Here is a 16,518-nt window from a genome sequence, read left to right as displayed (position 1 = left end):
CGGGGACATTGCAAGGGCTCAGGGAAGCCAAGGAGCCGTTGTGACACTGCAGAAGAAAGGAGAACATTGTGACACTGCAGGGACTCCTGGAATCAAGGAGACCATGGGGACACTGTGGGGCCTCATGGAACCAAGGGCACAGGGAGCAGGTGTGGCTGGTTTGGCCTCCCGGGGGCTGCTGGACAGGTCTGGCTGACCTTGGCATGTGGAGGGCTGCTCCTCATCTGCCCCTGAAGCACTGGGGCTCTGGGCTCTCCTTCCTATGGGACAGAACTGTCCTGATCCTCTTCCAGGGCCCTATGGCCAAAACTGGGATTCCTTCTCCAAATTCCCTTACATGCAAAGCTTGTTCCCAGATGAAATCTGCCAGGAGGGGCAGATCTGGCTGCCTTGGCTACCTGGGGCCACCTCTCATCTGCCTTTGAAACCCTGGGACCATGTGCTTTTATTTCTTGTGGGAAAAAACCCTCCATCTCAACCAGGCACTCATGGCCAAAACTGGGCAACTGCCTCTGGAATTCCTTATATCCAAGGATAGCTCCCAGACAAAAGCTGCCAGCACTGACAAGTCTGGCTGGCCTTGGCTTCCTGAGGGCTGGCCCTCATCTGCCTCTGAAACACTGGGGCTGGGTGCTTTCCTTCCTTATGAAAAGAGCTCTTCTTCCTGTCCAGGCACCCACAGCCAAAACTGAGATTGCACCTCCAAAATGCCCAATGTCCAAGGAAAGCCCCTAGACAAAAGGTGCCAGGAGAGACAGGGCTGGCTGGCTTGGCCTGAGGGTGGCCACCTCTCATCTTCTTCCTAAACACTTGGACTTTGTGCTTTACTTTCCTATGGGCAAAAACACCCATCTTGACCATGGCCAAAACTGGGATTCCCCCTCCAAAACTCCGTACATCCAAGGATTGCTCCCAGGTGAAAGCTGCCAGGACAGACAGGTCTGGCTGCCCTTGGCTCCTGGGGGTGCCTCTCCCCTGCTGTCCAAACACTGGGGCTGGGTGCTTTCCTTCCTATGGAAAAGAACCGTCCTTCTTATCCATGCAAAAATGGCTGAAATTGGGGTTCCACCTCCCAAATTCCCGATATCCAAGGGTTGCTTTCAGACAAAAGCTGCCAGGACAGAGAGGTCTGGCTGGCCTTGGACTCTGATGGCCGCCTTTCATCTGCCCCGGAGACACCAGCGGTGTTCTGTGCTTTCCTTCCTATGGAAAAGAACCATCCTTCTCCTCCAGTGTCCATGTCTGAAATTGGGATTCCACCTCTGAAATTCTCAATATCCAAGGGTTGCTCCCAGGCAAAATCTGCCAGTACCGTCAAGGCTGGCTGGCCTGGGCCTCTGGTGGCTGCGCCTGCAACAGTGGGGCTGGGTTCTTTCCTTTCCATGGAGATCCCTGGGACACTGTGGGGACCTCATGGAACCAAGGGGATCATTGGGGCCCCACAGGAGCCCATGGAACCAAGGGGATCATTGTGGCACCACTGGAGCCCAGGGAACCAAGGGGATCATTGTGGCCCCACTGGAGCCCATGGAACCAAGGGGATCATTGTGGCACCACTGGAGCCCATGGAACCAAGGGGATCATTGTGGCACCACTGCAGCCCAGGGAACCAAGGGGATCATTGTGGCACCACTGGAGCCCAGGGAACCAAGGGGATCATTGTGGCCCCACTGGAGCCCATGGAACCAAGGGGATCATTGTGGCACCACTGGAGCCCAGGGAACCAAAGGGGCCATGGTGACACAGAGGGGCTCCATGGACCCAGAGACCATTGTGGCTCTGTGGGGCCTGGTAGAACCATGGAGACCATTCCAACCTTCAGGGCCTGGTGTCACCAAGGGGGCATTATGACACCTCAGGGCCCCATGGAAGCAAGGGACCATTGGGACACTGTGGGACCCCATGGAACCCTGGGAACATGGAACAGCTCTGGCTGGCTTGGCCTCCCAGGGGCCACCTGACAGCTCTGGCTGATCTTGACATGTCAAGGGCTGCCTCTCATCAGCTTCTGGAGCACTGGGGCTCTCTGCTTTCCTTGCTATGGAAAAGGGCTGTCTGACTTTTCAGATGCCCATTGCCAGAATGGGTACTCTCCCTAAAATAATTTCCTCTATGCAAGGGTATCTCACCAAACAAAACCTGCCAGCTCTGGATGGCCTTGGCCTCTGGTGGTCACCTCTCATCTGCCCCTGAAACACTGGGGCTCTGTTCCTTCATTCCTATGGAAAAGAACCAGCCTTCTTGTCCAGGGACCATGGCCAAAATTAGAATTTGGCCTCCCAAATTCTGGATATCCAAGGATCGCTCCCAGACAAAAGTAGCCAGGACAGACAGGTCGGGCTGGCCCTGTCCTCTGGTGATTTCTTTAGACTCTGAGCTGAATGTTTTCATTTGGAAACACCTTGGAGAGGGCCCAGAGATGTCCCAAGGAGGGGTTTGGAGGCCTTGGGCCCATGAGCACTGTACAGGGACAAAGGAGCTCTGTGCTCAGTGGGGTGGAGACTGAGGACAGTGGAGCAGAGCCATGAGAGTGTTTAAAGAGCGATTTCAGGGCTGGTGGATCCTTTTGACATAGTGGAAAACAGCCAGAGAGAGAAAGAATCAACGCCAAGGGCAGCTGGGGAGGCCCAGAGTGGCATGAGGAGAAAGGAATTTCCCTGTCAGGGCAGGGCTGTGGTGCAGCACGTCCCCAGCAGGAGCCTGGAGCAGCCCCAGGCTTTGTGTGGGCAGGCAGGGGCAGGCAGGAGGCAGAGCTGTCAGCAAAGGAAGGGCCCAGCCAGGTGGGGCAGCCGGGGGATGCCGAGAGCCTGCAGGGACAGAGGCCAGGGCAGGGACACTGTGGGACAGCCTGGGCTGCACAGGGCACAGGGATGGGCAGCAGCTGCAAGACAGCCCTGACAGAGCCAACCTGGGCCGCGCTTTGGCCATGGCTGCTGGCCCTGGGCCTGAGCCAGGAGGGGACAAGTGACCCTTGCAGGCCTGGGGCCTCATTGCCTCCTTGTCCCTGCTCAGCAGCCTGGCAGGGGCCGCCCCACGCTCCTGCCCTTGGCATTGCCCATCCCCACATGCCAGGGCCCATCCCGGGAAGAGCCCTGAGCAAGGAGGGAGGGACAGGATCTGCCTGGCCAGGCCCTGGGGCTCAGGCCTTGGCCCTTTACATTCCTGAAACAAATCCAGGTTTGCTCAGCACCAGAGACACCTTTGCCTTGTTTGTCCCCAGCTGCCATCAGTGCCTCCAGTGTTCTGCTCTCCCTGGAACCCAGGGACACTTTCTCAGTGCTGTCCCTGACAGGGATCTCTTTAAAGTACAAGAAACTTCAGTATTTCAATCTGACTTGGAGCTCTTGAGAAGTCTTTGAGCCCACTCTGAGGGACTGGGTGTGATGCAAAGAGCAGCAAAGGCCCAGAGGGTGATTAAAGTCCTTGTGCTGTGTCTGTGCTGCTGAGCTGGGCCGGGCTCCTGGCCCACAGGCAGCTCCTGGCAAGGGCAGCAGAGCTGCAGAGAGACAGCTCTGGCCAGGAGCAGCTCCTGTGCACAGCCCAGCAGGGCTGGGGCACTGCCAGGGCCCCTCAGGGACACCAGCAGGGCACAGACAGAGCTCCCAGGGGCTCAGCACTGCCGGGGCTCTGGGATGTCCCCGCGGGGGCTGTGTCACAGCAGCACCTCTGGGGCTGTGTCCCAGAGCCACAGAGCAGCTGGGATGGCAGCAAGGGGCTGTGGGACAGCACAGAGTGGGCTGTGTGACAGCACTGAGGGGGTTGTGACATCACAGAGCGAGCTGTGACATCACAGAAGGCGGCTCAGTGACATCACAATGTGGGTTGTGACACAGAGTCACAGAGCAGCTGTGAGATGTCACAGAGAAGGCTGTGACATCACAAATCTGCTGTGTGACATCACATAGCAGCTGAATGACATCATATGGAGGTTGTGTGACATAAGAGAGTGGTTGTGTGACATCATGGGGGCTGTGTTACATCACAGGTGGCTGTGTGACATCACAGGGGCTATGTGACATCACAGGCAGCATTGTGACACCACGGGAGCTGTGTGACATCACAGGGGCAGTGTGACATCAACGGGGCTGTGTGACATCACAGGGGCCATGTGACATCACAGGGGCTGTGTGACATCACGGGGGCTGTGTGAGGTCCCTGGGGAGGTCACTCTGCCCCGGCCCCCTCACAGCTCCCCCCAGAGCAGTCCAACCCTGCTCGTGCACAGCGGGGTCCCCTGTCCCCCCGGGTCCCCCCGTCCCCGGCCCCGCAGACTCCCCCAGAGGATGTTCCATGAGATCGACCCCAGAGCCTGACACGGGGACGGGGGCCGGGGCCCTGGGGGTGGCACAGGGGGACAGGGACCCCCTGGCAGCGTCCCCATGTCCCCCAGGGCCAGAGCCTGGGCCAGGGCTCCTTCACCCTGTTATAGATAAATATCATAATATTGGCTTTTTGCAAATATTAAAATGGATTTTATATGTGTGATGTTAAAATAACTTTGTTCTAAAGATGTAGTTTTTATTTCTGTTGTTAATTTAGCTTAGACATAGTAGAGAAATAACTCATAGAAGTGTGCTTGTGTTAAACTGCCTGCTTGGGTGGGATAACATCCAATGCACATGGGATGAGGACACCTGTACAGATCTGCCAACTATCAGCACTCCCCGTCTGAAGGCAGAGTGCACCAAGGCCCAAAACCTGGAGGTGATAAAGAGAATGGACTAAAACCACAGCCAAGAAACACACATGCTCTGAAAAGGCAGACTCAAGGAGGGGCCATGTAAAATCATTCCTGGACTATGTAAAGTAGTTTATGGATATGCATGAGGCTCTATGAATATGCACCAGGCTGATGTAAGGGGAAAGGTATTTCAGGGGATCCCCGAAGGTAACAGGGTGCTCCTGGCTGAGTGCCAAGATGCACCCGGCTGTAATAACCTTTGCTCCATGGTCCTGGTCTCCCATTGTCCCTTATTAAACTTTGTACATTTTCACAGGAGAGTGAACGTGTTTTTCACAAATGGAATCTCAAGGAAACAAGGGTCAGTTGTTAAGCCAAGGCTCTGCTTTGACCAAGTGGGGCCTCATGGGACACAGGTGCCACTGGGACATTGCCAGGCCTGCTAGGAACAAGGCTCCATTATTGCACAGTGTTACAGATGAGTAATGTCATAGTTGGGTCTCACAGTGAGGAGATAGATCCTATGTGTGTGTTAAGATGTGTAGTGATGTTATTGTCATCTGTCCCCCATAGTCCTCTTCCCCTCCCCTTGTAATGGCCTTGGTGGTTGGGGCATTTGGGGAGGGCAGGTTTGTCACTGGAAGGCAGGCATGGCAACACCTGCTCTCCAGTCAGGGTGCAAGAAAGCATTCTCCACCAATGGACGGCCACAAAGAGTTACCTGACAGACTTTGGGTGGGGCTAGGATTACCTGGTGCAACACCAAAAGCCTAAAAGGAGGAGCAGCCAATTTGTGAAGGAGCCACGTGGCTGATAGCCACAGGGTGGGGAAGGGCTCCCAGTGCTGTGATTTCTCCTGTTTCAGTCCTTTGTTGTCATTTTTTCAAGGTTGAATCAACCTTAAAATTTTAAAAGTAGCGGTCATGTCTCACAGACAGCAAGGCCTCAGGGCGCCCAGGAGAGCGGCGTGACAATGACATCTTGGGGAACCAAGTGTCACCTGCAAACACAACGGGGCCTCATGGAAGCCAGGGGCCACTTGGATATTGCCAGGGCAGGTGGAACTCAGTGTCCATTGTGACACAGCACAGCCTCGTGGAACTCAGCAGAGCATTGGGACAGCCTGGAATCTCATGGAGCCAAGGCTCTGCTTTGGCAAAGTGGGGCCCACAGGACACAGGTGCCACTGGGACATTGCCAGCTCTTGTGGAACCCAGTGTCCACTGTGACCCAGCAGAACCTCATGGAAACATGGGGGCCACTGTGACGCAATGGAATCCCATGGAAGCAAGTGTCAGTTGTGAACGCAGCAGGGCCTCACAGAACCCAGGGGCAACGGGGACCGTGCTGTGGCTCGTGGGAGCAAGGGGCCATTGTGACCCAGCGGGGCCTCCTGGAACCCAGGAGAACATTGTGGGCCCATGGATCCTCATAGAAGCACGGCCCCATTGTGACAAAGTGCAGCATCACAATGGTCTCCTGGGTTCCATGAGTCCTCGCTGTGTTTAGAATTGACACTTGGTTCCCCAAGATTCCATGGCATCCCTCTGCTCTGCTGTGATTTGAGGCTGTGCTGTGTCACAATGGACACTTGCTTCCTCCAAGGCTGGAGATGTCCCAGTGGCACTGGGCTTCCATGAGGCCGCGCTTTGTCACAATGGGGCCTTGCTGCCATGAGATTCCATTGTCCCACAATGGTCTCCTGGGTGCCACAAGGCCTGCCTTTGTCACAGTGGAACCTTGCTTGCACCAGCCCTGGCAATGTCCCAGTGGCACAGGGGTTCCATGAGACCCTGCCGTGTCACAATGGGCCCTTGGTTCCATCAGGTTCCATCGTGTCCCAGGGCTCTCCTAGGTCCCATGAGGCCTTGGTCTGCCACAGTGGTGTCTTGTTCCTACCAGGCCTGACAATGTCCCAGTGGCACCTGTGTCCCATGAGGCCCCACTTGATCAAAGCAGAGCCTTGCTCCCATGAGATTCCCCTGTGTCACAATGTTCTGCTTGGTTTCATGGGAACCTGATGTGTTGACAATTGATCCTTGGATCCTAGAGGTTCCATTGCATCACGGCACTGTCCTTGGTTCCATGAGGCCCAGCTTTGTCACAACTGGTGCTTGGTTCCATGAGATTCCATTGTATCACAGCAGTGTCCTTGGTTCCATGAGGCCCTGCTGGGTCACAGTGGAGCCTTTGTGCCATTCGTTTCCATGGTGCCACAATGGTCTCCAGCATTCCATGAGGCCACGCAGGAAAAGAGTGGACCCTTGAATCCATGAGTTTCCATTCCATCAGGATGATCTCTTGCATTCCATGAGGCCTTGCTGTGTCACTAAGGAGCCTTTGTTCCATGTGTTCCCTTTGGGACACCATGGTCTCCAGCGCTCCATGAGGCTGAGCCATGAAACTCTGGGCTCTTGGTTCCATGAGATCCCACCACGGTGTCACCATGGTCTCCTGGGTCCTGTAACAATTCACACTTGGTTCCATGAGATCCCACCACGGTGTCACCATGGTCTCCTGGGTCCCATGAGGCCCCTCTCTGTGTCACAGTGTTTGCCTTGGTTTCCTGAGAAGCTGATGTGTTGACAGCTGACCCTTGGTTCCTTGAGATTCCATTGCATCCCAGCGGTGTCCTTGGTTTCATAAAGCCCAGGTTTGTCACAAGGGAGCCCTGGTTTCAGGATATTCCATGGTGACACAAGGGTCTCACCACTCTCTGAGGCTGCACCGTCAAACAGTGGACACCTGGTTCCACGAGATTCCGTGGGGTAACAGTCAATTCTTTTGCTTCTTTTCTGCCAAGGTCGGGATGAAATCCCAAGACAGCATTTCTTGTTTGGACTCAGGTGTTCATTAGCTCTTGTCTCTAGAACAGTCTCACAAGCTGTGAGTTCTGCAGCACTTCACTAACAAGGTAAAAATGGAGCCCCGTCTCTCTCTCTGCAAGGTCTTTTGAGGATAAACTGTCCAATTAAGAAATGACACCTAAATTATTTTTCCTTTTAACCCAATAACCAATCACCCGTGCCCAACATAAGGGACGAGGAGGAGGAGGAGGAGGAGGAGGAGGAGCAGGAGAAGGAGAAGGAGAAGGAGAAGGAGAAGGAGAGGGAGAAGGAGAAGAAGAAGGAGAAGGAGAAGGAGAAGGAGAAGGAGAAGGAGAAGGAGAAGGAGAAGGAGAAGGAGAAGGAGAAGGAGAAGGAGAAGGAGAAGGAGAAGGAGAAGGAGAAGGAGAAGGAGAAGGAGAAGGAGAAGGAGAAGAAGGATCAGCCTCCACCCTAAAACCTCCATCTTGCTTTATATACATTACTATATTCTAAAACCTTAAACTCCAAGTTGTCCACCATGTGATATTCCACCCTTCTATTCAAACTCCACACCCATAATCCCAGTTCCATCATTCCATTTTGGAAGCCTTCTCCACAGCCTCAGGTCAAATGCAGTGTTCTCTTGGGGGTCAGTGTCTGTCAGCTCAGAAAGTCCAAAATTCTCAGCAGCCCGGGTTCCAACAGGTAACAATGTTCTCCTGTGTTCCTGTAGGTTCCATTGGGCCCAGCTCTGACACCACGGACACCTGGTTCCATGGATTCCATGGGGTGACAATGTTCTCCAGTGTCACCATGGACACCTGGTTCCATGAGATTCCATTGGGTGACAATGTTCTCCAGTGTCACCATGGACACCTGGTTCCATGAGATTCCATTGGGTGACAATGTTCTCCAGTGTCACCATGGACACCTGGTTCCATGGGATTCCATGGGGTGACAATGTTCTCCAGTGCCACCATGGACACCTGGTTCCATGGATTCCATGGGGTGACAATGTTCTCCAGTGCCACCATGGACACCTGGTTCCATGGATTCCATGGGGTGACAATGTTCTCCAGTGCCACCATGGACACCTGGTTCCATGGATTCCATGGGGTGACAATGTTCTCCAGTGTCACCATGGACACCTGGTTCCATGGATTCCATGGGGTGACAATGTTCTCCAGTGTTCCATCAGGCCCGGCTCTGTCCCCATGGACACTCGGTTCCATGGGCAGTGTCCGTGTCCCAGTGGCACCTGTGTTCCATGGCACCCCTGTCTGACCAGGGACAGTTTGTCCCAGGACATTCCATGGAGTCCCAGCGGTCACTTGGGTTCCATGCAGGTGCCTGGGCAGTGGGAGCTCAGCCCAAATATCCTGGGGGTCCCTGGGCTGGTGTTTTTGGGGGGGAACCTTTGGATCTTGCAGGGCTCCAAAGCTGAGCCGCGGATGCCCCTTGGGACAGAGTGGAGCATCATGGAAGCCAGGAGCGCCTCATGGAAGCCAGGAGACCCTGATGGAGACCAGGAGCCCCTGATGGAACCAGGAGACCCTGATGGAGCCAGGAGACCCTGATGGAGCCAAGGCTGCAGCGGGACACAGAGGGACCTCACGGGAGCCAGGAGAGCGTTGTGAGGCTGTGGAACAATGTGGCACCGAGGTTTCACTGGGGCTTGGCAGAAGCTCCTGGAGACAAGGAAGCGCTGGGAGCCTCCGGCATCAGCGTCTGCAGGAGGATTTTCTGCTCCCTCCTGGGATGCTGGTGGACAATAAAGCCTGAGGCAGCCTCCCAAGGGTCCGGCTGTGCCACCAGCGGGGGCCACATCTGGGGGGACGCCCGGCCAGCCCTGGCCCTGCTGCTCCTCCTGGTCGGGCCTGGAGCTGCTGGGAGCCCGGGCTGGGGGAATCCTCAGGGCTGTGCAAGGAAAGGTTCAGCACAAGCAGCCCTGGAGCGAGATGTGCAGTGTGAAACACGCCAATCACTTGATTTTAAAATTGTAAAAGTTCAATTGTAATAAGATGGTTATAAAAATAGTAATACAATTAGAGTAATAAGAATTTGGACAATTTGAATTAGGACAATATGAGACAATAGAGAGAAAGGGTTATGGAGGTCCAGGTACCTTTTTCTGGGCACCACGAGCCCGAAAAAGGACACCCGTTAACAAAGGATTAACCCTTAAAAACAACAGCCTGTTGCATATTCATACACTTCATCCATGATGCATAAATTCCATTCAAACACAGGATTCTGTCTGGGCAGTGCCACCTTCTTCCTCCGAATCCTAACAGCGCCTTTGAGGCGGGAAGAAGTTCATTTCTTCTGACAAGAGGGCAATAAATTCTTTTTCTCTGAAAGATTTAGGTGTCCTGTGGCTGCTATCTCACTGCAAGTCCTTTCTGTAAAAAAAGAATCCTACATAGCATCGTTTCTATTTTAACATTTTTTATAACCTAAAACTATATTTAACACAGTACTTAAGAGAATTAATACGGCAGACATATAATATTAATATATAAATATATTATATATAATAATTATATAATGTATTATTATATAATATATATAATATAATTATATAATATATATATTATATATTATATAATTATATAAAAGATATAAGATATAACATTATATTATATATTTTTATATATTATATATTTTATATACATAATATATATTAGAGTATATTATTATATTATATTATATTATATTATATTATATATATTATATATTATATATATTATATCTATAATATATAACCCTATTATATATATAATATTATATATATATAATATTCTAACACCAGACATATAATATTCATTTTAATATTTGAGAAAAGCCAATCATAAAATACATGCATTTTTCACATGCAGGCAAAGCCAGCGAGGCAGCAGAGCAAGAGAGAGAGCAGAGCCAGCAACACAACAAACGCACCGAGAGCGAGAGAGCAAGTTTGAACAGAGCTTGCAAAGGGCAAAATCAGCTCAGACCAGGTTAGACTGAAGAACAAGGAGCACCAGGCATGGGCTGATGGTCCAGGTAAAAAGTTCCAGCGTGAGGAGGACGACAGAAGCCTTCATCAAAAGAGCACCAGAAGACTGAGGGCCGCCACAGGAGGAACGGACGCAGGCGCTGAAGCCACACACGGCTGTAAAACCGGGACACAGCTTTATGCAAATGTGAGTATGCTAATGAAGTGTTGTAATTGTGACTTTTAAAATGGAGCTGAAGGCCAAAGGAGACCGAGTGGGTTTTTGCCAGAGAGATCCCCCTCGCTCCCAGCGCTGGATACACAAATCCCTGCTCTGTCTGACTGCAGAGTTTGATTTCCTCGCCCAGTTTGTCCCACTCCCCCTTTCCCTGCCCTCTCCTCCCCTCTCCCAGTCCCATTTATGGGATTTGGGGTCATTTATGGGATTTGGGGTCATTTATTGGATTGGGGTCATTTGGGGGATTTGGTGTCATTTGGAGGATTTGGGTTCTTTGTGTGCCTTTGGGGTTATTTGGGGGTTTTTGGGGTTATTCAGGGTAAATTTGGGATCATTTGGGGTAATTTTTCACATTGTTGGGTTTTTAGGGCAATGTGTATGTGGGGTAATTCAGGGCACTGTGTGGGTTTGGGATCATTTTATGGGATTTGAGGGAATTTTAATGGATTATAATAGGAATTTAGAAGGATTTTAATAGAATTTAATGGGGTTTAATAGAAATGTAATCGGATTTAATGGGATTTTCTTTGGATTTTAGGGACTTTTAATGGAATTTGATGGGATTGTAATGGAATTTTATGGGATTTTAATGACATGTCATGGGATTTTAATGGAATTTAATAGTATTTTATTGGATTTTAATGGTGTTTAATGGGAATTAAGTGGAATTTAATGGGATTTTTATGGGATTTTAATGGGATTGGATGGGGGTTTCCCCCAGTCCACAGCTCCCTCCCACCTCAATTTGGGGGTCCCATCCCCCTCTTCCCCGCCCCTCTCCCGCCCCTTCCCCATCGTTCCCCCAGTCCCCAATCCCCTCCCCCGTGCTTGGTTTTGGGGGTTCCAGGCCCCTCCTGCTCCCTTTGGGGGTCCCGACCCCCCTTGGGTTGAATTTGGGGCCCCCCCGCCCCCCTTCTCCCCGCGCCCCCCGCTCCCCCCGCGGCCGGGGGGGCTCCCAGCGCCCCCAGTGCCACCAGTGCGGCCCCAGCTGCCCCCGCACGCCCCATCCCCATCGTCGGGGTCACCGCCCCCCCCGCCCCAAATTCCGCTCCTGGGCACTGAGAGTCATCAGCGACAAACGCTCTGATTGGCTGGGAATGGCCCCGCGCAGTCTCTGATTGGCCAGCGCTGCGAGAGGCGCTGGGTTCTGCCCGGCACCCGATGAGTCACAGCCGAGCCGGGCGCTGATTCGCTGGAAATCGCCGGGCGGGGCCAGTGCGCCGAGTTTCTGCCCGGCAACGGGATCGTCATCAGCGCCCCGCGCTCTGATTGGCCAGGATCTGTTTCGGGCTGGGGACGGGAGGAACTGGGCACCCCCAGGAGCCCCTCGGGTTTGGGGCTTTCGATCCCCCCTCGGCCCTCGGGGCGGCCCTGGGGCCCCCCCAACACCCCCAAAATGGGGAGGGTCCGCGGGGCCCTTTGGAACCCCCAGAAATGGGCGGGGAGCGGCAGGAGCCGCCCCAAAAAGGGATGGAAGGGTCCGGGCCGGGAATGGGGGAGGCTCTGGGGATGGCTCCGGCCCGGATCGGGGCGGGCTGGGATTGAGGGAGGCTCCGTTCAGCGGCCGGGGAGGGGCTGGGCCTGGGGAGGGCGCCGGGATTGTGGGGATGGGGCCATTCCGGGACTGCGGCGGGGCCTCTCCCTGGGGTTGGGGTCCGGCATTGGCTCAGGGACCGTCCCCGCTCCTGTTCCGCTTCCCGATCCCGTTCCCGATCCCGATCCCGCCGCTGGCTCCAGGGAATGTCCCTGATCTCAACCCCGACCCCAAACCCGAGGTGAGGTCAAACATTGGGGTCAAACACCCCAAATCCTGGGGTCAACCCCCCCGGACCCCAAATCCTGGGGTTCAAACACTGGGGGGGGCCAAACACCCCCAGACCCAAGCTCTGGGATCTCAACCTTCCCCCCTGCCCCCCAGCCCGAACCCCAAATTTTAGGCCTTAAACCCCCCAAATCCCAGATCCTGGGGTGTCAAACACTCTCCAATTTGCAAATGTTGGGGTTAAATCCCCCTGACCCCAAATCCTGGGGTTTGAAACATTTGGGGTGTCCAACACCCCCCATTTCCCACAGTCTGGGGTCAAACACCCCCAAATCCCAAATCCTGAGGTGTCAAACACCCCCACCCTCCAAAGTTTGGGGTCTAAACCCCCAATCCCCAACTCCTGGGGTTTGAAATATCTGGGGTGTCCAACCCTCCTCATCCCCAAAGTTTGGGGTCAATCCCCCCAATTCCTGAACTTTGGGGTCAAATCCCCTGACACCAAAACCTGGGGTTTGAAACATCTGGGGTGTCCAACTGCCCTGATCCTAAAGTTTGGGGCTCAAACCCCCTGATCCCCAAATCCTCAGGAGAAAACCTCTTAAACCCCAAATCCTGGGAACAAAAACCCCCAAATCCCAAATCCAGGGGTGTCAAACGTCCCCAGTTCCCAAAGGCTGGGGTCAAAAATCCCCAAACCCTGAGGTGTCAAAATCCCCTAAACCCCAAATTTTAGGATCAAACCCCCCAATTCCCAAAGTTTGGGGTCAAACACCCCCAAACCCCGAATTTTTGTATCACCTCCCCCCCCCCTTCAGTCCCAAAATTTGGGGTTATTTGGGGTTTATTTGGGGCAGCTCCAGGTGCAATGTCTGCAGAGAGACCCTGGGTACAATGCTGGGAAAAACCCCAATAACCCCTCTGGAGCCCCAAAATCCCTGGGGGCTGGCAAAGGGGATTTGGGGTGAAAGAAGAAGGATTTGGAATGCACAAAGAAGGATTTGGGATGGAGAGAGGGGATTTGGGTGGGAAACTGGGTCCCTTTTTGGCGCAGGAGATCTTCCTGGCGCTGCTCTGGGTGATGCTGAAGCCCTGCAGGGCCTCGCGGGCGGCACCCGCCTGCACCTCGGGCTCCAACTGCACCCAGGCGATGTCGCGGGGCCCGGGCACCAGGGCAGCTCCTGAACCCCGGGAACCTGGGCTGGGAACGGGGCCAGGAGAGCCCCAGACACCCGGGAGTGTTCCCCAGACACCCGGGAGTGTTCCCCAGACACCCGGGAGTGTTCCCCAGAAACCCGGGAATGTTCCCCAGGCACCCGGGAATGTTCCCCAGAAACCTGGGAATATTCCCCCCCAAAAATCCAGAAATGTTCCCCCCCAAATGGAGAAATGTTCCCCAAAAAATCCAGAAATGTTCTCAAAAGAACGCCTGAAACATTCCCCCAAAAATCCAGAAACATTCCCAAAGAAATCCAGAAATGTTCCTCCAAAAATCCTGGAACATTCCCAAAAAATGAGGAACTTTCCCCAGAAAATCCAGAAACATTCCTCCCCAAACTATACAAAACCAACCCCATTCCCCATGCAGAAACATTCCCAAAAACTCCAGAAACATTCCCAAAAATCCAGAAATTTCCTCCCAAAAAAATACAGAAGACCCCCACAAAAAATTCAGAAATTCCTCTCTAAAAGTCCTGAATTTCCTCCCCCCCAAATCCTGGTCTTTCCCAAAAATCCAGACATTCCCCCAGAATCCCGATCCTTTCCCCAGACAATCCAGCCCCAAGCCCCCCTCACCCCTCTCGCCCCCCAAGCCCCAGAATCCCCCAATGCCCAAAGGGCCTGGAATGCCCGGAATGCCCGGGATGCCGGGATTGCCCCAGATCTCCCTGGGTGCAGAGCATGGGGAGCAGCAGCTCCTTGGGCTCCTCAGGGAGTGGGGCAGGAACAGGATGTGCTTCGGGGCTCTGCCCACAGCTGGGGAAATGGGAGAAAAACCCCAACAGCAGCAACAAATCTGCCCCAAACCTGCCCCAAGCAGGCCCCAAATCTGCCCAAAGTCACTCTGGATACATACCAAACCATCTGCCCAAAATCCCACCAAAATCCTCCGTGCTTTGACCCAGGGCTGTCTCATCAGTTTTAAGTCTTTTTCACAGTTCCAAGAAATGATATCTCAGCTTGGTGGGAAGCCTCCTCTAAACTGATGGCATTGTGACATCTACTCTCAGCAATCAGATGCAGCCCCAATGATTATTACAGAACCACTCCAACAGTTTGCTGGGTTTAAAGCATCTCTGTGCTGAGGGGATTTTGGAGGAGACAGCTCTTGCATGGTTCATTAGTCTGTCGCCCCCAGACCTTTACTCCTCAGTGCTGTTCTCAAGAGCCTTGTTTTAAATGACGTTCAGGGAATTCTCTCCCACTTAGAGCTTGGGTGGTGGCCAGGCCTTGGCTCTGCCTGGACGGGAATTTGCCAACAGACCCAGATGTTTTCTGCATCAAAACTGGATTTGAGTTGCTTTGGCTTGGCCATCTGACCCTCTAGACATGACAGTTGAACTCTTTTTAAAGGCAGCTTGGGAATTATTATCTGGACATAATGATCCAAGTCCCCCCTGAATCGAGGTTTGTCAGCTGTTTGCAGACTCTGGGATGATGGTACATTATTGCAGAGATTGCTATTTACCTCATTCCACCTACGTTGTTAGCTTTGTCTGCTATTTGAAATGTTCCTGATTGTTGTATCCAAATTATTCCCAATTGCTGTAAGTTTCTTGTCCACTGCATGTATTATTTTACTGTGATGTTGCTTCATACTCATAACAAAAGACATGCATCTCATTCTTAAAAAACAAAAAAGAAGAGGAATGAACGCCTTAAGAACGTTCAAATAATGCAATATGAACATGAGACATTTGGACAAGGAATCATTTTGAATAATGCAATATTTACATTAGCGATTTGGAAAAGAGATCATCCCATCTAAATCCCAATGGAGTGTACCACAGTGCAGCCTGATTGATTCATTCCCTTCAGGAGAAGATGTGCCTGTGTTTCATCATCAGCAGCTCAAAGCAGTCACCTGTTCATTCCATCATATACTGATCAGCTGTGAAGAAATGAGGCCCAGTGCAGAGAGAAATAACCTCATCCCCTTGCAGCCTTTGTGGCCAGAGCAGGAACAGGAGGAGGCCTGGCCAGACACGGCTGTGTCTGGGCACTGACAGAGGCAATTTGCCAGCAAAGCCTCCTGGCATCCTCATGGTACAGAGCTCCTACGAACCTTCTCCAGTTATTCCCTGTTCCAGCTGCCAGGGGACATTCAGTGGTGTCAAAGATCAACATTTCCAGCTCAAAGCCTTTCTCACACTTCTCAACTCATTGGAAACAATGGTCATTTCTTTCCATTTCCCCAAGAGACATTGGACATTATTCTTTTGTCTTCTCATGCTGCAAAACCCTGTGTCAATGACTTGATGGAATTTGGTAAGTTTTGTTGATTGTAAGTGGTTTTTTATCTCTCTTATCCCATATCTAACAGATAACCAGTGATAACCTTGATGAGATAATGCCCTGACAAGAGTGAGCTGTTTCAGCATCAGAACATAGGAGCCTTTTTTAAATGAATGAGAAGGGGGAGGTGTCACAGGCAGGTGGGATAATGATAAAAGAAAGGCCTTATGAAATCAGGCCTTGTTCTGCCACATTAACAGCTGGCCTGCCATCTCTTCTGAGTGCAGCTAAGCAGTTACAAGTTCCCATGGGAAGCTCTTGTGAGAATGAGACTTGGTGAACAATCTGTTCTGAGGGTGAAAAACAAATGCACCTGCAACAACAAGGGATTTGTCCATGAGAATCAGTGAAGAGAACAGGTAAACAATACAACAGAGAGATTTGATGCACAAGTAAAATCTATTTTATTTACCAGTAATAGAATAACCTGCAAGAAATCTATGAACTAACTAAAGTTGCACACGAGGTCTGTCAAACTGTGTAAAATGAGTTGTGTGAATAAAGAGTAAAGAGTTCTTCTCCAGCTCAGCTGTGTCC

The sequence above is a fragment of the Agelaius tricolor genome, unplaced genomic scaffold (genome assembly GCF_023055355.1).
Source record: "Agelaius tricolor isolate 1412-34295 unplaced genomic scaffold, bAgeTri1.0.p SCAF_42, whole genome shotgun sequence".
In the NCBI taxonomy this organism is placed as follows: domain Eukaryota; kingdom Metazoa; phylum Chordata; class Aves; order Passeriformes; family Icteridae; genus Agelaius; species Agelaius tricolor.
This window is presented reverse-complemented; position numbering follows the sequence as displayed.